The sequence below is a fragment of the Syngnathus scovelli genome, unplaced genomic scaffold (assembly GCF_024217435.2).
Source record: "Syngnathus scovelli strain Florida unplaced genomic scaffold, RoL_Ssco_1.2 HiC_scaffold_25, whole genome shotgun sequence".
Classification (NCBI taxonomy): domain Eukaryota; kingdom Metazoa; phylum Chordata; class Actinopteri; order Syngnathiformes; family Syngnathidae; genus Syngnathus; species Syngnathus scovelli.
Window position 1 is genome coordinate 1,214,460 of NW_026061342.1, and position 21,864 is coordinate 1,236,323.

Below are 21,864 nucleotides of genomic sequence, written 5' to 3' on the forward strand. Positions count from 1 at the left end.
TGAAGAAATGACCATCTGCAAAGTTTAGTTTAGGTTTTAGGTGTATTTTTAATTTTATTGCTTAAATCGCATTTTCTCGACGAGCTGAGCACGTTTTCTGAAATGTGCTCCTCCCGTCACTCTGGTTGGGTGCGCATAGTAAAAAGTGCTCTTGGCAGCTAGAGAGTGCCGCGTTGACCACTGCGCATGAAGAAATAACCACCTGCAACGTTTGGTTTAGGTTTTAGGTGCATTTTTAATTTTATTGCTTAAATCGCATTTTCTCGACGAGCTGAGCACGTTTTCTGAAATGTGCTCCTCCCGTCACTCTGGTTGGGTGCGCATAGTAAAAAGTGCTCATGGCAGCTAGAGAGTGCCGCGTTGACTGCTGCGCATGAAGAAATAACCACCTGCAACGTTTGGTTTAGGTTTTAGAGGCATTTTTAATTTTATTGCTTAAATCGCATTTTCTCGACGAGCTGAGCACGTTTTCTGAAATGTGCTCCTCCCGTCACTCTGGTTGGGTGCGCATAGTAAAAAGTGCTCTTGGCAGCTAGAGAGTGCCGCGTTGACCGCTGCGCATGAAGAAATAACCATCTGCAACGTTTGGTTTAGGTTTTAGGTGCATTTTTTAATTTTATTGCTTAAATCGCATTTTCTCGACGAGCTGAGCACGTTTTCTGAAATGTGTTCCTCCCGTCACTCTGGTTGGGTGTGCATAGTAAAAAGTGCTCTTGGCAGCTAGAGAGTGCCGCGTTGACCACTGCGCATGAAGAAATAACCACCTGCAACGTTTGATTTAGGTTTTGGGTGCATTTTTAATTTTATTGCTTAAATCGCATTTTCTCGACGAGCTGAGCACGTTTTCTGAAATGTGCTCCTCCCGTCACTCTGGTTGGGTGCGCATAGTAAAAAGTGCTCTTGGCAGCTAGAGAGTGCCGCGTTGACCACTGCGCATGAAGAAATGACCATCTGCAACGTTTGGTTTAGGTTTTAGGTGCATTTTTAATTTTGTTGCTTTAATCGCATTTTCTCGACGAGCTGAGCACGTTTTCTGAAATGTGCTCCTCCCGTCACTCTGGTTGGGTGCGCATAGTAAAAAGTGCTCTTGGCACCTAGAGAGTGCCGCGTTGACCACTGCCCATGAAGAAATAACCACCTGCAACGTTTGATTTAGGTTTTAGGTGCATTTTTAATTTTATTGCTTAAATTGCATTTTCTCGACGAGCTGAGCACGTTTTCTGAAATGTGCTCCTCCCGTCACTCTGGTCGGGTGCGCATAGTAAAAACTGCTCTTGGCAGCTAGAGAGTGCCGCGTTGACCACTGCGCATGAAGAAATGACCATCTGCAACGTTTGGTTTAGGTTTTGGGTGCATTTTTAATTGTATTGCTTAAATCGCATTTTCTCGACGAGCTGAGCACGTTTTCTGAAATGTGCTCCTCCCGTCACTCTGGTTGGGTGCGCATAGTAAAAAGTACTCTTGGCAGCTAGAGAGTGCCGCGTTGACCATTGCGCATGAAGAAATAACCACCTGCAACGTTTTGGTTTAGATTTTAGGTGCATTTTTAATTTTATTGCTTAAATCGCATTTTCTGGACGAGCTGAGCACGTTTTCTGAAATGTGCTCCTCCCGTCACTCTGGTTGGGTGCGCATAGTAAAAAGTGCTCTTGGCAGCTAGAGAGTGCCGCGTTGACCACTGCGCATGAATAAATAACCACCTGCAACGTTTGGTTTAGGTTTTGAGTGCATTTTTAATTTTATTGCTTAAATCGCATTTTCTCGTCGAGCTGAGCACGTTTTCTGAAATGTGCTCCTCCCGTCACTCTGGTTGGGTGCGCATAGTAAAAAGTGCTCTTGGCAGCTAGAGAGTGCCGTGTTGACCACTGTGCATGAAGAAATAACCACGTGCAACGTTTGTTTTAGGTTTTGGGTGCATTTTTAATTTTATTGCTTAAATCGCATTTTCTCCTCGAACTGAGCACGTTTTCAGAAATGTGCTCCTCCCGTCACTCTGGTTGGGTGCGCATAGTAAAAAGTGCTCTTGGCAGCTAGAGAGTGCCGCGTTGACCACTGCGCATGAAGAAATGACCATCTGCAACGTTTGGTTTAGGTTTTAGGTGCATTTTTAATTTTATTGCTTAAATCGCATTTTCTCGACGAGCTGAGCACGTTTTCTGAAATGTGCTCCTCCCGTCACTCTGGTTGGGTGCGCATAGTAAAAAGTGCTCTTGGCAGCTAGAGAGTGCCGCGTTGACCACTGCGCATGAAGAAATGACCATCTGCAACGTTTGGTTTAGGTTTTAGGTGCATTTTTAATTTTATTGCTTTAATCGCATTTTCTCGACGAGCTGAGCACGTTTTCTGAAATGTGCTCCTCCCGTCACTCTGGTTGGGTGCGCATAGTAAAAAGTGCTCTTGGCAGCTAGAGAGTGCCGCGTTGACCACTGCGCATGAAGAAATAACCACCTGCAACGTTTGGTTTAGGTTTTAGGTGCATTTTTAATTTTATTGCTTAAATCGCATTTTCTCGACGAGCTGAGCACGTTTTCTGAAATGTGCTCCTCCCGTCACTCTGGTCGGGTGCGCATAGTAAAAAGTGCTCTTGGCAGCTAGAGAGTGCCGCGTTGACTTCTGCACATGAAGAAATAACCACCCCCAACGTTCGGTTTAGGTTTTAGGTGCATTTTTAATTTTATTGCTTAAATCGCATTTTCTCGACGAGCTGAGCACGTTTTCTGAAATGTGCTCCTCCCGTCACTCTGGTTGGGTGCTCATAGTAAAAAGTGCTCTTGGCAGCTAGAGAGTGCCGCGTTGACCACTGCCCATGAAGAAATAACCACCTGCAACGTTTGGTTTAGGTTTTAGGTGCATTTTTAATTTTATTGCTTAAATCGCATTTTCTCGACGAGCTGAGCACGTTTTCTGAAATGTGCTCCTCCCGTCACTCTGGTTGGGTGCGCATAGTAAAAAGTGCTCTTGGCAGCTAGAGAGTGCCGCGTTGACCACTGCGCATGAAGAAATGACCATCTGCAACGTTTGGTTTAGGTTTTAGGTGCATTTTTAATTTTATTGCTTAAATCGCATTTTCTCGACGAGCTGAGCACATTTTCTGAAATGTGCTCCTCCCGTCACTCTGTTTGGGTGCGCATAGTAAAAAGTGCTCTTGGCAGCTAGAGAGTGCCGCGTTGACCACTGCGCATGAAGAAATGACCATCTGCAACGTTTGGTTTAGGTTTTGGGTGCATTTTTAATTTTATTGCTTAAATCGCATTTTCTGGACAAGCTGAGCACGTTTTCTGAAATGTGCTCCTCCCGTCACTCTGGTTGGGTGCGCATTGTAAAAAGCGCTCTTGGCAGGTAGAGAGTGCCGCGTTGACCACTGCGCATGAAGAAATGACCATCTGCAACGTTTGGTTTAGGTTTTAGGTGCATTTTTAATTTTATTGCTTAAATCGCATTTTCTCGACGAGCTGAGCACGTTTTCTGAAATGTGCTCCTCCCGTCACTCTGGTTGGGTGCGCATAGTAAAAAGTGCTCTTGGCAGCTAGAGAGTGCCGCGTTGACCACTGCGCATGAAGAAATAACCACCTGCAACGTTAGGTTTAGGTTTTAGGTGCATTTTTAATTTTATTGCTTAAATAGCATTTTCTCGACGAGCTGAGCACGTTTTCTGAAATGTGCTCCTCCCGTCACTCTGGTTGGGTGCGCATAGTAAAAAGTGCTCTTGGCAGCTAGAGAGTGCCGCGTTGACCACTGCACATGAAGAAATAACCACCTGCAAGTTTGGTTTAGGTTTTAGGTGCATTTTTAATTTTATTGCTTAAATCGCATTTTCTCGACGAGCTGAGCACGTTTTCTGAAATGTGCTCCTCCCGTCACTCTGGTTGGGTGCGCATAGTAAAAATTGCTCTTGGCAGCTAGAGAGTGCCGTGTTGACCACTGCGCATGAAGAAATGACCATCTGCAACGTTTGGTTTAGGTTTTAGGTGCATTTTTAATTTTATTGCTTTAATCGCATTTTCTCGACGAGCTGAGAACGTTTTCTGAAATGTGCTCCTCCCGTCACTCTGGTTGGGTGCGCATAGTAAAAAGTGCTCTTGGCAGGTAGAGAGTGCCGCGTTGACCACTGCGCATGAAGAAATGACCATCTGCAACGTTTGGTTTAGGTTTTAGGTGCATTTTTAATTTTATTGCTTAAATCGCATTTTCTCGACGAGCTGAGCACGTTTTCTGAAATGTGCTCCTTCCGTCACTCTGGTTGGGTGCGCATAGTAAAAAGTGCTCTTGGCAGCTAGAGAGTGCCGCGTTGACCACTGCACATGAAGAAATAACCACCTGCAACGTTTTGTTTAGGTTTTGGGTGCATTTTTAATTTTATTGCTTAAATCGCATTTTCTCGACGAGCTGAGCACGTTTTCTGAAATGTGCTCCTCCCGTCACTCTGGTTGGGTGCGCATAGTAAAAAGTGCTCTTGGCAGCTAGAGAGTGCCGCGTTGACCACTGCGCATGAAGAAATAACCACCTGCAACGTTTGGTTTAGGTTTTAGGTGCATTTTTAATTTTATTGCTTAAATCGCATTTTCTCGACGAGCTGAGCACGTTTTCTGAAATGTGCTCCTCCCGTCACTCTGGTTGGGTGCGTATAGTAAAAAGTGCTCTTGGCAGCTAGAGAGTGCCGCGTTGACCACTGCGCATGAAGAAATAACCACGTGCAACGTTTGTTTTAGGTTTTGGGTGCATTTTTAATTTTATTGCTTAAATCGCATTTTCTCGTCGAGCTGAGCACGTTTTCTGAAATGTGCTCCTCCCGTCACTCTTGTTGGGTGCGCATAGTAAAAAGTGCTCTTGGCAGCTAGAGAGTGCCGCGTTGACCACTGCGCATGAAGAAATAACCACCTGCAACGTTTGGTTTAGGTTTTAGGTGAATTTTTAATTTTATTGCTTAAATCGCATTTTCTCGACGAGCTGAGCACGTTTTCTGAAATGTGCTCCTCCCGTCACTCTGGTTGGGTGCGCATAGTAAAAAGTGCTCTTGGCAGCTAGAGAGTGCCGCGTTGACCACTGCGCATGAAGAAATAACCACCTGCAACGTTTGGTTTAGGTTTTGGGTGCATTTTTAATTTTATTGCTTAAATCGCATTTTCTGGACGAGCTGAGCAGGTTTTCTGAAATGTGCTCCTCCCGTCACTCTGGTTGGGTGCGCATAGTAAAAAGCGCTCTTGGCAGCTAGAGAGTGCCGCGTTGACCACTGCGCATGAAGAAATGACCATCTGCAACGTTTGGTTTAGGTTTTGGGTGCATTTTTAATTTTATTGCTTTAATCGCATTTTCTCGACGAGCTGAGCACGTTTTCTGAAATGTGCTCCTCCCGTCACTCTGGTTGGGTGCGCATAGTAAAAAGTGCTCTTGGCAGCTAGAGAGTGCCACGTTGACCACTGCGCATGAAGAAATGACCATCTGCAACGTTTGGTTTAGGTTTTAGGTGCATTTTTAATTTTATTGCTTAAATCGCATTTTCTCGACGAGCTGAGCACGTTTTCTGAAATGTGCTCCTCCCGTCACTCTGGTTGGGTGCGCATAGTAAAAGGTTCTCTTGGCAGCTAGAGAGTGCCGCGTTGACCACTGCGCATGAAGAAATAACCACCTGCAGCGTTTGGTTTCGGTTTTGGGTGCATTTTTAATTTTATTGCTTAAATCGCATTTTCTGGACGAGCTGAGCACGTTTTCTGAAATGTGCTCCTCCCGTCACTCTGGTTGGGTGCGCATAGTAAAAAGTGCTCTTGGCAGCTAGAGAGTGCCGCGTTGACCACTGCGCATGAAGAAATGACCATCTGCAACGTTTGGTTTAGGTTTTAGGTGCATTTTTAATTTTATTGCTTAAATCGCATTTTCTCGACGAGCTGAGCACGTTTTCTGAAATGTGCTCCTCCCGTCACTCTGGTTGGGTGCGCATAGTAAAAAGTGCTCTTGGCAGCTAGAGAGTGCCGCGTTGACCACTGCGCATGAAGAAATGACCATCTGCAAAGTTTAGTTTAGGTTTTAGGTGTATTTTTAATTTTATTGCTTAAATCGCATTTTCTCGACGAGCTGAGCACGTTTTCTGAAATGTGCTCCTCCCGTCACTCTGGTTGGGTGCGCATAGTAAAAAGTGCTCTTGGCAGCTAGAGAGTGCCGCGTTGACCACTGCGCATGAAGAAATAACCACCTGCAACGTTTGGTTTAGGTTTTAGGTGCATTTTTAATTTTATTGCTTAAATCGCATTTTCTCGACGAGCTGAGCACGTTTTCTGAAATGTGCTCCTCCCGTCACTCTGGTTGGGTGCGCATAGTAAAAAGTGCTCATGGCAGCTAGAGAGTGCCGCGTTGACTGCTGCGCATGAAGAAATAACCACCTGCAACGTTTGGTTTAGGTTTTAGAGGCATTTTTAATTTTATTGCTTAAATCGCATTTTCTCGACGAGCTGAGCACGTTTTCTGAAATGTGCTCCTCCCGTCACTCTGGTTGGGTGCGCATAGTAAAAAGTGCTCTTGGCAGCTAGAGAGTGCCGCGTTGACTGCTGCGCATGAAGAAATAACCACCTGCAACGTTTGGTTTAGGTTTTAGGTGCATTTTTAATTTTATTGCTTAAATCGCATTTTCTCGACGAGCTGAGCACGTTTTCTGAAATGTGCTCCTCCCGTCACTCTGGTTGGGTGCGCATAGTAAAAAGTGCTCTTGGCAGCTAGAGAGTTCCGCGTTGACCACTGCGCATGAAGAAATAACCACCTGCAACGTTTGATTTAGGTTTTGGGTGCATTTTTAATTGTATTGCTTAAATCGCATTTTCTCGACGAGCTGAGCACGTTTTCTGAAATGTGCTCCTCCCGTCACTCTGGTTGGGTGCGCATAGTAAAAAGTGCTCTTGGCAGCTAGAGAGTGCCGCGTTGACCACTGCGCATGAAGAAATGACCATCTGCAACGTTTGGTTTAGGTTTTAGGTGCATTTTTAATTTTATTGCTTTAATCGCATTTTCTCGACGAGCTGAGCACGTTTTCTGAAATGTGCTCCTCCCGTCACTCTGGTTGGGTGCGCATAGTAAAAAGTGCTCTTGGCAGCTAGAGAGTGCCGCGTTGACCACTGCCCATGAAGAAATAACCATCTGCAACGTTTGATTTAGGTTTGAGGTGCATTTTTAATTTTATTGCTTAAATTGCATTTTCTCGACGAGCTGAGCACGTTTTCTGAAATGTGCTCCTCCCGTCACTCTGGTCGGGTGCGCATGGTAAAAAGTGCTCTTGGCAGCTAGAGAGTGCCGCGTTGACTGCTGCACATGAAGAAATAACCACCCCCAACGTTTGGTTTAGGTTTTAGGTGCATTTTTAATTTTATTGCTTAAATCGCATTTTCTCGACGAGCTGAGCACGTTTTCTGAAATGTGCTCCTCCCGTCACTCTGGTTCAGTGCGCATAGTAAAAAGTGCTCTTGGCAGCTAGAGAGTGCCGCGTTGACCACTGCGCATGAAGAAATAACCACCTGCAACGTTTGGTTTAGGTTTTAGGTGCATTTTTAATTTTATTGCTTAAATCGCATTTTCTCGACGAGCTGAGCACGTTTTCTGAAATGTGCTCCTCCCGTCACTCTGGTTGGGTGCGCATAGTAAAAAGTGCTCTTGGCAGCTAGAGAGTGCCGCGTTGACCACTGCGCATGAAGAAATAACCACCTGCAACGTTTGGTTTAGGGTTTGGGTGCATTTTTAATTTTATTGCTTAAATCGCATTTCCTCGACGAGCTGAGATCGTTTTCTGAAATGTGCTCCTCCCGTCACTCTGGTTGGGTGCGCATAGTAAAAAGTGCTCTTGGCAGCTAGAGAGTGCCGCGTTGACCACTGCGCATGAAGAAATAACCACCTGCAACGTTTGGTTTAGGTTTTAGGTGCATTTTTAATTTTATTGCTTAAATCGCATTTTCTTGACGAGCTGAGCACGTTTTCTGAAATGTGCTCCTCCCGTCACTCTGGTTGGGTGCGCATAGTAAAAAGTGCTCTTGGCAGCTAGAGAGTGCCGCGTTGACCACTGCGTATGAAGAAATAACCGCCTGCAACGTTTGGTTTAGGTTTTGGGTGCATTTTTAATTTTATTGTTTAAATCGCATTTTCTCGTCGAGCTGAGCACGTTTTCTGAAATGTGCTCCTCCCGTCACTCTGGTTGGGTGTGCATAGTAAAAAGTGCTCTTGGCAGCTAGAGAGTGCCGCGTTGACCACTGCGCATGAAGAAATGACCATCTGCAACGTTTGGTTTAGGTTTTGGGTGCATTTTTAATTTTATTGCTTAAATCGCATTTTCTCGACGAGCTGAGCACGTTTTCTGAAATGTGCTCCTCCCGTCACTCTGGTTGGGTGCGCATAGTAAAAAGTGCTCTTGGAAGCTAGAGAGTGCCGCGTTGACCACTGCGCATGAAGAAATGACCATCTGCAACGTTTGGTTTAGGTTTTAGGTGCATTTTTAATTTTATTGCTTAAATCGCATTTTCTCGACGAGCTGAGCATGTTTTCTGAAATGTGCTCCTCCCGTCACTCTGGTTGGGTGCGCATAGTAAAAAGTGCTCTTGGCAGCTAGAGAGTGCCGCGTTGACCACTGCGCATGAAGAAATAACCACCTGCAACGTTTGGTTTAGGTTTTAGGTCCATTTTTAATTTTATTGCTTAAATAAATGGTTTTCAAGATGGCGGCGCGTGCACACGCAGCGGCCACTCTCTGTCCCGTCGGTACGGTGATTTGTTCGTTTAATGAGTGTTCGTCCGACAGTCTTGTGTGTTCGTCTCGTCCGTGCTACAAGTACAGCAGGCAGGTTCTGCTTGACATCGGCAGAAGTGGGTTTTGCGGCGTTCTGGACTTTGAAGCGTCGACATTAAAGGCGCTCGGACTGCTACGTCCTGAAACGTCGCCGACCTCACCCGCTATTCCTCCCCCGGTTGGGAGCCGTCGGAAACGGTGTGCGAGGAGGCAGAAGAGGGGCAAGCGCGGAGGCGTCCGGGCCAGGCTGGCGGCCAACCCAGCGCGACCGGCGGTGCCCTCCATTCTTCTGGCGAATGTTCGATCGCTGGACAACAAAATGTTCGCCTGCTGAGGTCTACGAACCGGACGGTGCGGAACTGCTGTGTGCTCGTGTTCACCGAGACCTGGTTGAGTGACAACATTCGGGACTCTGCAGTGCACCTGGAGCGGCTAGCGTGCTATCGGGCGGACCGTGCCATTGTTCAACGGGGAAAGTCGCGTGGAGGTGGAATATGCGTCTACATCCGAGAAGAATGGTGCCGGGACTCTGTGGTGGTATGTAAGCACTGCTCGCCGCTTGTGGAGTTTGTGATCATTAAGTGCCGTCCTTTTTATCTGCCGAGGGAATTTACCGCGATTCTGCTAGTCGCGGTATACATCCCGCCTTCCAACATCGAAGGAGACAGGATCGCGGCGCTTGGTGAACTGTACCAGGCTGTCAGTGAACAGCAAACAGCGCACCCTGACGGTTTCACCATCTTCGCTGGAGACTTCAATCATGCCAACCTGAAGTCTGTTTTCCCGAGGCTTCACCAGCATGTTCCTTTTCCGACACGTGGCGACAGCTTCCTGGACCTAGTCTACTCGGCGCAAAAGGGAGCTTTCAAAGCCACCCCCCTCCCCCATCTGGGGCTTTCTGACCATCTCACCGTTTTGCTTTTGCCCGCATACAGACAATTGGTAAAGGCATCCAGGCCGGTTCGGAGGCAGGTTCGAGTGTGGCCTGAGGGTGCCTCCGATGCACTTCGTGACTGTTTCGACACCACTGACTGGGACTTGTTTAAGCAGGCAGCCACCTACAACGATTGGACGGACATAGAGGAGTATACTGACTCTGTTACCTCTTACATCACGAAGTGCATCGATGATGTGACTTGCTCGAAATCCGTCGTCACTCGCGCGAACTGGAAGCCGTGGCTGACGGGGGCTGTCCTCAGACTGTTGAGGGCCAGAGACAAGGCTTTCAGAGCGGGGGATGAGGCTGGCTTGAGGACAGCGAGGGCCGACCTGTCCCGAGGCATCAAAGAAGCGAAGAAGGCGTTCTCGTGCAAGGTCTCCACCCACTTCAAGGACAGCAAGGACGCACGTAGCCTTTGGCGGGGCATTCAGACCATCACGGACTACAAGCCCGCGCCGAGGAGCTGTGAGGGCGACATCCGTCTGCTGAACGATCTGAACCGCTTCTTTGCTCGCTTCGACGCCCAGAACAGCACTTGCCCGCTGAAGACCACTCCCCCCCCACACGAGCAGCCCCTGCAGCTCTCTGCCGACGGTGTGAGGAGGGTGCTTGCCGCTATTGACACCCGTAAGGCGGCGGGCCCTGACAACATCCCGGGTCGAGCGCTGAAGGACTGCGCTGGGGAGCTGTCGGGTGTCTTCACGGACATCTTTAACGTTTCCCTGCAGCAGGCCATCGTCCCCTCGTGTTTCAAGGCTGCCACCATCGTTCCTGTGCCGAAGAAACCTGCACCGTCCTGCTTCAATGACTACCGCCCTGTGGCACTGACGCCAATCATCATGAAGTGCTTTGAGCGGCTGGTCATGGAGCACATCAAGTCCGTTCTCCCCCCCACCATTGACCCTTTCCAGTTTGCGTACCGTGCCAAGCGGTCCTCTGAGGATGCCATCTGCTCTGCCCTCCACTCGGCCCTCACCCATCTGGAGAGAAAGGACTCATATGTGAGGTTGCTGTTTGTGGACTTCAGCTCTGCCTTCAACACCATTGTGCCGCAGCGACTCATCTGCAAACTCGACGAGCTGGGCCTCAGTACCTCCCTCTGCAACTGGATACTGGACTTCCTCTGTCAGAGGCCTCAGGTGGTGCATGTTGGCGACAAAATCTCCGCCAGCATCACGCTGAGCACGGGGGCCCCCCAGGGCTGCGTGCTCAGTCCATTACTCTTCACCCTGCTGACGCATGACTGCACTGCGACCTACAGCGACAACCGCATAGTGAAGTTTGCTGACGACACGACTCTGGTGGGTCTCATCACAAAGGGCGACGAGACTCGGTACGGGTCGGAGGTTGACCTTCTGACCACGTGGTGCAGGGACAACAACCTCCTGCTGAACGTTAATAAGACCAAGGAAATCATTGTTGACTTCCGGAAGGGTCACACAACACACCTGCCGTTGATCATCGATGGTGCTGTGGTGGAGAGGGTGAGCTGCACCAAGTTCCTGGGGGTGCACATCAGTGAGGACCTCTCCTGGTCCGCAAACACCTCGTCACTGGCAAAGAAAGCTCAGCGCCGCCTGTACTTCCTGCGGAAGCTCAGGCGTGCATGTGCTCCTCAGGCAGTCCTGTCTACATTCTACCGTGGCACTATTGAGAGCGTCATCACCAGTTGCATCGCTGTCCGGGGTGGTAACTGCACTGAACAGAACTTGAAGGCCCTGCAGCGCATAGTGAATACGGCTGGTAAGATTATTGGTGCTTCGCTCCCCTCCCTGAAGGACATTTACACCTCCCATCTCGCCCGCAAGGCAACCTCGATTGCCAGAGATGTGAGTCACCCGGCTCACTCTTTGTTTGACCTTCTGCCCTCTGGGAAGAGGTACAGGAGCCTGCGCTCCCGCACCACCAGACTTGCCAACAGCTTCTTTCCCCAGGCTGTTAGGGCCCTGAACTCGCTACCCCCCTTCTGAGTAGCGTGTGGCACTGTTGCGCTATTTTCGGGAATGTCTGCTGTACGCGCACTTGCTCCTTTTTTTTTCTGCTCCTCTTATTTATTTATTTATTGTTGTGTTATTTATTCATTATTTATTCAGCACGCTTTTGTTATACTTGTTACTTGTTTGTCTGTTGTGAGCCATGTCTTGTCACCGTGGGACAGGGGGGAACGAAATTTCGGTTTCTTTGTGTGTCTTTGGCATGTGGAGAAATTGACAATAAAGCTGACTTTGACTTTGACTTTGACTTTGACTAAATCGCATTTTCTGGACGAGCTGAGCACGTTTTCTGAAATGTGCTCCTCCCGTCACTCTGGTTGGGTGCGCATAGTAAAAAGTGCTCTTGACAGCTAGAGAGTGCCGCGTTGACCACTGCGCATGAAGAAATGACCATCTGCAACGTTTGGTTTAGGTTTTAGGTGCATTTTTAATTTTATTGCTTAAATCGCATTTTCTCGACGAGCTGAGCACGTTTTCTGAAATGTGCTCCTCCCGTCATTCTGGTTGGGTGCGCATATTAAAAAGTGCTCTTGGCAGCTAGAGAGTGCCGCGTTGACCACTGCGCATGAAGAAATGACCATCTGCAACGTTTGGTTTAGGTTTTAGGTGCATTTATAATTTTATTGCTTAAATCACATTTTCTCGACGAGCTGAGCACGTTTTCTGAAATGTGCTCCTCCCGTCACTCTGGTTGGGTGCGCATAGTAAAAAGTGCTCTTGGCAGCTAGAGAGTGCCGCGTTGACCACTGCGCATGAAGAAATAACCACCTGCAACGTTTGGTTTAGGTTTTAGGTGCATTTTTAATTTTATTGCTTAAATCGCATTTTCTCGACGAGCTGAGCACGTTTTCTGAAATGTGCTCCTCCCGTCACTCTGGTTGGGTGCGCATAGTAAAAAGTGCTCTTGGCAGCTAGAGAGTGCCGCGTTGACCACTGCGCATGAAGAAATAACCACCTGCAACGTTTGGTTTAGGGTTTGGGTGCATTTTTAATTTTATTGCTTAAATCGCATTTTCTGGACGAGCTGAGCACGTTTTCTGAAATGTGCTCCTCCCGTCACTCTGGTTGGGTGCGCATAGTAAAAAGTGCTCTTGGCAGCTAGAGAGTGCCGCGTTGACCACTGCGCATGAAGAAATGACCATCTGCAACGTTTGGTTTAGGTTTTAGGTGCATTTTTAATTTTATTGCTTAAATCGCATTTTCTCGACGAGCTGAGCATGTTTTCTGAAATGTGCTCCTTCCGTCACTCTGGTTGGGTGCGCATAGTAAAAAGTGCTCTTGGCAGCTAGAGAGTGCCGCGTTGACCACTGCGCATGAAGAAATGACCATCTGCAACGTTTGGTTTAGGTTTTAGGTGCATTTTTAATTTTATTGCTTAAATCGCATTTTCTCGACGAGCTGAGCACGTTTTCTGAAATGTGCTCCTCCCGTCACTCTGGTTGGGTGCGCATAGTAAAAAGTGCTCTTGGCAGCTAGAGAGTGCCGCGTTGACCACTGCGCATGAAGAAATGACCATCTGCAACGTTTGGTTTAGGTTTTGGGTGCATTTTTAATTTTATTGCTTAAATCGCATTTTCTCGTCGAGCTGAGCACGTTTTCTGAAATGTGCTCCTCCCGTCACTCTGGTTGGGTGCGAATAGTAAAAAGTGCTCTTGGCAGCTAGAGAGTGCCGCGTTGACCACTGCGCATGAAGAAATGACCATCTGCAACGTTTGGTTTAGGTTTTGGGTGCATTTTTAATTTTATTGCTTAAATCGCATTTTCTGGACGAGCTGAGCACGTTTTCTGAAATGTGCTCCTCCCGTCACTCTGGTTGGGTGCGCATAGTAAAAAGTGCTCTTGGCAGCTAGAGAGTGCCGCGTTGACCACTGCGCATGAAGAAATGACCATCTGCAACGTTTGGTTTAGGTTTTGGGTGCATTTTTAATTTTATTGCTTAAATCGCATTTTCTCGACGAGCTGAGCACGTTTTCTGAAATGTGCTCCTCCCGTCACTCTGGTCGGGTGCGCATAGTAAAAAGTGCTCTTGGCAGCTAGAGAGTGCCGCGTTGACTGCTGCACATGAAGAAATAACCACCCCCAATGTTTGGTTTAGGTTTTAGGTGCATTTTTGAGTTTATTGCTTAAATCGCATTTTCTCGACGAGCTGAGCACGTTTTCTGAAATGTGCTCCTCCCGTCACTCTGGTTGGGTGCGCATAGTAAAAAGTGCTCTTGGCAGCTAGAGAGTGCCGCGTTGACCAATGCGCATGAAGAAATAACCACCTGCAACGTTTGGTTTAGGTTTTGGGTGCATTTTTAATTTTATTGCTTAAATCGCATTTTCTCGTCGAGCTGAGCACGTTTTCTGAAATGTGCTCCTCCCGTCACTCTGGTTGGGTGCACATAGTAAAAAGTGCTCTTGGCAGCTAGAGAGTGCCGCGTTGACCACTGCGCATGAAGAAATGACCATCTGCAACGTTTGGTTTAGGTTTTGGGTGCATTTTTAATTTTATTGCTTAAATCGCATTTTCTCGACGAGCTGAGCACGTTTTCTGAAATGTGCTCCTCCCGTCACTCTGGTTGGGTGCGCATAGTAAAAAGTGCTCTTGGCAGCTAGAGAGTGCCGCGTTGACCACTGCGCATGAAGAAATGACCATCTGCAACGTTTGGTTTAGGTTTTAGGTGCATTTTTAATTTTATTGCTGAAATCGCATTTTCTCGACGAGCTGAGCACGTTTTCTGAAATGTGCTCCTCCCGTCACTCTGGTTGGGTGCGCATAGTAAAAAGTGCTCTTGGCAGCTAGAGAGTGCCGCGTTGGCCACTGCGCATGAAGAAATAACCACCTGCAACGTTTGGTTTAGGTTTTAGATGCATTTTTAATTGTATTGCTTAAATCGCATTTTCTCGACGAGCTGAGTACGTTTTCTGAAATGTGCTCCTCCCGTCACTCTGGTTGGGTGCGCATAGTAAAAAGTGCTCTTGGCAGCTAAAGAGTGCCGCGTTGACCACTGCGCATGAAGAAATAACCACCTGCAACGTTTGGTTTAGGTTTTATGTGCATTTTTAATTTTATTGCTTAAACCGCATTTTCTCGACGAGCTGAGCACGTTTTCTGAAATGTGCTCCTCCCGTCACTCTGGTTGGGTGCGCATAGTAAAAAGTGCTCTTGGCAGCTAGAGTGCCGCGTTGACCACTGCGCATGAAGACATAACCACCTGTAACGTTTGGTTTAGGTTTTAGGTGCATTTTTAATTTTGTTGCTTAAATAGCATTTTCTCGACGAGCTGAGCACGTTTTCTGAAATGTGCTCCTCCCGTCACTCTGGTTGGGTGCGCATAGTAAAAAGTGCTCTTGGCAGCTAGAGAGTGCCGCGTTGACCACTGCGCATGAAGAAATAACCACCTGCAACGTTTGGTTTAGGTTTTAGGTGCATTTTTAATTTTATTGCTTAAATTGCATTTTCTCGACGAGCTGAGCACGTTTTCTGAAATGTGCTCCTCCCGTCACTATGGTTGGGTGCGCATAGTAAAAAGTGCTCTTGGCAGCTAGAGAGTGCCGCGTTGACCACTGCGTATGAAGAAATAACCACCTGCAACGTTTGGTTTAGGTTTTGGGTGCATTTTTAATTTTATTGCTTAAATCGCATTTTCTCGTCGAGCTGAGCACGTTTTCTGAAATGTGCTCCTCCCGTCACTCTGGTTGGGTGCGCATAGTAAAAAGTGCTCTTGGCAGCTAGAGAGTGCCGCGTTGACCACTGCGCATGAAGAAATGACCATCTGCAACGTTTGGTTTAGGTTTTAGGTGCATTTTTAATTTTATTGCTTTAATCGCATTTTCTCGACGAGCTGAGCACGTTTTCTGAAATGTGCTCCTCCCGTCACTCTGGTTGGGTGCGCATAGTAAAAAGTGCTCTTGGCAGCTAGAGAGTGCCGCGTTGACCACTGCGCATGAAGAAATAACCACCTGCAACGTTTGGTTTAGGTTTTAGGTACATTTTTAATTTTATTGCTTAAATCGCATTTTCTCGACGAGCTGAGCATGTTTTCTGAAATGTGCTCCTCCCGTCACTCTGGCCGGGTGCGCATAGTAAAAAGTGCTCTTGGCAGCTAGAGAGTGCCGCGTTGACTGCTGCGCATGAAGAAATAACCACCTGCAACGTTTGGTTTAGGTTTTGGGTGCATTTTTAATTTTATTGCTTAAATCGCATTTTCTCGACGAGCTGAGCACGTTTTCTGAAATGTGCTCCTCCCGTCACTCTGGTTGGGTGCGCATAGTAAAAAGTGCTCTTGGCAGCTAGAGAGTGCCGCGTTGACCACTGCGCATGAAGAAATAACCACGTGCAACGTTTGTTTTAGGTTTTAGGTGCATTTTTAATTTTATTGCTTAAATCGCATTTTCTCGACGAGCTGAGCACGTTTTCTGAAATGTGCTCCTCCCGTCACTCTGGTTGGGTGCGCATAGTAAAAAGTGCTCTTGGCAGCTAGAGAGTGCCGCGTTGACTGCTGCGCATGAAGAAATAACCACCTGCAACGTTTGGTTTAGGTTTTAGGTGCATTTTTAATTTTATTGCTTAAATCGCATTTTCTCGACGAGCTGAGCACGTTTTCTGAAATGTGCTCCTCCCGTCACTCTGGTTGGGTGCGCATAGTAAAAAGTGCGCTTGGCAGCTAGAGAGTGCCGCGTTGACCACTGCGCATGAAGAAATAACCGCCTGCAACGTTTGGTTTAGGTTTTGGGTGCATTTTTAATTTTATTGCTTAAATCGCATTTTCTCGTCGAGCTGAGCACGTTTACTGAAATGTGCTCCTCCCGTCACTCTGGTTGGGTGAGCATAGTAAAAAGTGCTCTTGGCAGCGAGAGAGTGCCGCGTTGACCACTGTGCATGAAGAAATAACCGCCTGCAACGTTTGGTTTAGGTTTTGGGTGCATTTTTAATTTTATTGCTTAAATCGCATTTTCTCGTCGAGCTGAGCACGTTTTCTGAAATGTGCTCCTCCCGTCACTCTGGTTGGGTGCGCATAGTAAAAAGTGCTCTTGGCAGCTAGAGAGTGCCGCGTTGACCACTGCGCATGAAGAAATAACCACCTGCAACGTTTGGTTTAGGTTTTAGGTGCATTTTTAATTTTATTGCTTAAATCGCATTTTCTGGACGAGCTGAGAACGTTTTCTGAAATGTGCTCCTCCCGTCACTCTGGTTGGGTGCGCATAGTAAAAAGTGCTCTTGGCAGCTAGAGAGTGCCGCGTTGACCACTGTGCATGAAGAAATAACCACCTGACACGTTTGGTTTAGGTTTTAGGTGCACATTTAATTTTATTGCTCAAATCGCATTTTCTCGACGAGCTGAGCACGTTTTCTGAAATGTGCTCCTCCCGTCACTGTGGTCGGGTGCGCATAGTAAAAAGTGCTCTTGGCAGCTAGAGAGTGCCGCGTTGATTGCTGCACATGAAGAAATAACCACCCCCAACGTTTGGTTTAGGTTTTAGGTGCATTTTTAATTTTATTGCTTAAATCGCATTTTCTCGACGAGCTGAGCACGTTTTCTGAAATGTGCTCCTCCCGTCACTCTGGTTGGGTGCGCATAGTAAAAAGTGCTCTTGGCAGCTAGAGAGTGCCACGTTGACTGCTGCGCATGAAGAAATAACCACCTGCAACGTTTGGTTTAGGTTTTAGGTGCATTTTTAATTTTATTGCTTAAATCGCATTTTCTCGACGTGCTGAGCACGTTTTCTGAAATGTGCTCCTCCCGTCACTCTGGTTGGGTGCGCATAGTAAAAAGTGCTCTTGGCAGCTAGAGAGTGCCGCGTTGACCACTGCGCATGAAGAAATAGCCACCTGCAACGTTTGGTTTAGGTTTTGGGTGCATTTTTAATTTTATTGCTTAAATCGCATTTTCTCGACGAGCTGAGCACGTTTTCTGAAATGTGCTCCTCCCGTCACTCTGGTTGGGTGCGCATAGTAAAATGTGCTCTTGGCAGCTAGAGAGTGCCGCGTTGACCACTGCGCATGAAGAAATGACCATCTGCAACGTTTGGTTTAGGTTTTGGGTGCATTTTTAATTTTATTGCTTAAATCGCATTTTCTCGACGAGCTGAGCACGTTTTCTGAAATGTGCTCCTCCCGTCACTCTGGTTGGGTGCGCATAGTAAAAAGTGCTCTTGGCAGCTAGAGAGTGCCGCGTTGACCACTGCGCATGAAGAAATAACCACCTGCAACGTTTGGTTTAGGTTTTAGGTGCATTTTTAATTTTATTGCTTAAATCGCATTTTCTCGACGAGCTGAGCACGTTTTCTGAAATGTGCTCCTCCCGTCACTCTGGTTGGGTGCGCATAGTAAAAAGTGCTCTTGGCAGCTAGAGAGTGCCGCGTTGACCACTGCGCATGTAGAAATAACCACCTGCAACGTTTGGTTTAGGTTTTAGGTGCATTTTTAATTTTATTGCTTAAATCGCATTTTCTCGACGAGCTGAGCACGTTTTCTGAAATGTACTCCTCCCGTCACTCTGTTTGGGTGCGCATAGTAAAAAGTGCTCTTGGCAGCTAGAGAGTGCCGCGTTGACCACTGCCCATGAAGAAATAACCACCTGCAACGTTTGGTTTAGGTTTTAGGTGCATTTTTAATTTGATTGCTTAAATCGCATTTTCTCGACGAGCTGAGCACGTTTTCTGAAATGTGCTCCTCCCGTCACTCTGGTTGGGTGCGCATAGTAAAAAGTGCTCTTGGCAGCGAGAGAGTGCCGCGTTGACCACTGTGCATGAAGAAATAACCGCCTGCAACGTTTGGTTTAGGTTTTGGGTGCATTTTTAATTTTATTGCTTAAATCGCATTTTCTCGTCGAGCTGAGCACGTTTTCTGAAATGTGCTCCTCCCGTCACTCTGGTTGGGTGCGCATAGTAAAAAGTGCTCTTGGCAGCTAGAGAGTGCCGCATTGACCACTGCGCATGAAGAAATGACCATCTGCAACGTTTGGTTTAGGTTTTGGGTGCATTTTTAATTTTATTGCTTAAATCGCATTTTCTGGACAAGCTGAGCACGTTTTCTGAAATGTGCTCCTCCCGTCACTCTGGTTGGGTGCGCATAGTAAAAAGTGCTCTTGGCAGCTAGAGAGTGCCGCGTTGACCACTGCGCATGAAGAAATGACCATCTGCAACGTTTGGTTTAGGTTTTAGGTGCATTTTTAATTTTATTGCTTAAATCGCATTTTCTCGACGAGCTGAGCACGTTTTCTGAAATGTGCTCCTCCCGTCACTCTGGTTGGGTGCGCATAGTAAAAAGTGCTCTTGGCAGCTAGAGAGTGCCGCGTTGACCACTGCGCATGAAGAAATGACCATCTGCAACGTTTGGTTTAGGTTTTGGGTGCATTTTTAATTTTATTGCTTAAATCGCATTTTCTCGACGAGCTGAGCACGTTTTCTGAAATGTGCTCCTCCCGTCACTCTGGTCGGGTGCGCATAGTAAAAAGTGCTCTTGGCAGCTAGAGAGTGCCGCGTTGACTGCTGCACATGAAGAAATAACCACCCCCAACGTTTGGTTTAGGTTTTAGGTGCATTTTTAATTTTATTGCTTAAATCGCATTTTCTCGACGAGCTGAGCACGTTTTCTGAAATGTGCTCCTCCCGTCACTCTGGTTGGGTGCGCATAGTAAAAAGTGCTCTTGGCAGCTAGAGAGTGCCGCGTTGACCACTGCGCATGAAGAAATAACCATCTGCAACGTTTGGTTTAGGTTTTGGGTGCATTTTTAATTTTATTGCTTAAATCGCATTTTCTCGACGAGCTGAGCACGTTTTCTGAAATGTGCTCCTCCCGTCACTCTGGTTGGGTGCGCATAGTAAAAAGTGCTCTTGGCAGCTAGAGAGTGCCGCGTTGACCGCTGCGCATGAAGAAATAACCACCTGCAACGTTTGGTTTAGGTTTTAGGTGCATTTTTAATTTTATTGCTTAAATCGCATTTTCTCGACGAGCTGAGCACGTTTTCTGAAATGTGCTCCTCCCGTCACTCTGGTTGGGTGCGCATAGTAAAAAGTGCTCTTGGCAGCTAGAGAGTGCCGCGTTGACCACTGCGCATGAAGAAATAACCGCCTGCAACGTTTGGTTTAGGTTTTGGGTGCATTTTTAATTTTATTGCTTAAATCGCATTTTCTCGTCGAGCTGAGCACGTTTTCTGAAATGTGCTCCTCCCGTCACTCTGGTTGGGTGCGCATAGTAAAAAGTGCTCTTGGCAGCTAGAGAGTGCCGCGTTGACCACTGCGCATGAAGAAATAACCACCTGCAACGTTTGGTTTAGGTTTTAGGTGCATCTTTAAATTTATTGCTTAAATCGCATTTTCTCGACGAGCTGAGCACGTTTTCTGAAATGTGCTCCTCCCGTCACTTTGGTTGGGTGCGCATAGTAAAAAGTGCTCTTGGCAGCTAGAGAGTGCCGCGTTGACCATTGCGCATGAAGAAATAACCACCTGCAACGTTTGGTTTAGGTTTTAGGTGCATTTTTAATTTTATTGCTTAAATCGCATTTTCTCGACGAGCAGAGCACGTTTTCTGAAATGTGCTCCTCCCGTCACTCTGGTTGGGTGCGCTTAGTAAAAAGTGCTCTTGGCAGCTAGAGAGTGCCGCGTTGACCACTGCGCATGAAGAAATAACCACCTGCAACGTTTGGTTTAGGTTTTGGGTGCATTTTTAATTTTATTGCTTAAATCGTATTTTCTCGACGAGCAGAGCACGTTTTCTGAAATGTGCTCCTCCCGTCACTCTGGTTGGGTGCGCATAGTAAAAAGTGCTCTTGGCAGCTAGAGAGTGCCGCGTTGACCACTGCGCATGAAGAAATGACCATCTGCAACGTTTGGTTTAGGTTTTGGGTGCATTTTTAATTTTATTGCTTAAATCGCATTTTCTCGACGAGCTGAGCACGTTTTCTGAAATGTGCTCCTCCCGTCACTCTGGTCGGGTGCGCATAGTAAAAAGTGCTCTTGGCAGCTAGAGAGTGCCGCGTTGACTGCTGCACATGAAGAAATAACCACCCCCAACGTTTGGTTTAGGTTTTAGGTGCATTTTTAATTTTATTGCTTAAATCGCATTTTCTCGACGAGCTGAGCACGTTTTCTGAAATGTGCTCCTCCCGTCACTCTGGTTGGGTGCGCATAGTAAAAAGTGCTCTTGGCAGCTAGAGAGTGCCGCGTTGACCACTGCGCATGAAGAAATAACCATCTGCAACGTTTGGTTTAGGTTTTGGGTGCATTTTTAATTGTATTGCTTAAATCGCATTTTCTCGACGAGCTGAGCACGTTTTCTGAAATGTGCTCCTCCCGTCACTCTGGTTGGGTGCGCATAGTAAAAAGTGCTCTTGGCAGCTAGAGAGTGCCGCGTTGACCACTGCGCATGAAGAAATAACCACCTGCAACGTTTGGTTTAGGTTTTAGGTGCATTTTTAATTTTATTGCTTAAATCGCATTTTCTCGACGAGCTGAGCACGTTTTCTGAAATGTGCTCCTCCCGTCACTCTGGTTGGGTGCGCATAGTAAAAAGTGCTCTTGGCATCTAGAGAGTGCCGCGTTGACCACTGCGCATGAAGAAATAACCGCCTGCAACGTTTGGTTTAGGTTTTGGGTGCATTTTTAATTTTATTGCTTAAATCGCATTTTCTCGTCGAGCTGAGCACGTTTTCTGAAATGTGCTCCTCCCGTCACTCTGGTTGGGTGCGCATAGTAAAAAGTGCTCTTGGCAGCTAGAGAGTGCCGCGTTGACCACTGCGCATGAAGAAATAACCACCTGCAACGTTTGGTTTAGGTTTTAGGTGCATCTTTAAATTTATTGCTTAAATCGCATTTTCTCGACGAGCTGAGCACGTTTTCTGAAATGTGCTCCTCCCGTCACTTTGGTTGGGTGCGCATAGTAAAAAGTGCTCTTGGCAGCTAGAGAGTGCCGCGTTGACCATTGCGCATGAAGACATAACCACCTGCAACGTTTGGTTTAGGTTTTAGGTGCATTTTTAATTTTATTGCTTAAATCGCATTTTCTCGACGAGCAGAGCACGTTTTCTGAAATGTGCTCCTCCCGTCACTCTGGTTGGGTGCGCATCGTAAAAAGTGCTCTTGGCAGCTAGAGAGTGCCGCGTTGACCACTGCGCATGAAGAAATAATCACCTGCAACGTTTGGTTTAGGTTTTGGGTGCATTTTTAATTGTATTGCTTAAATCGTATTT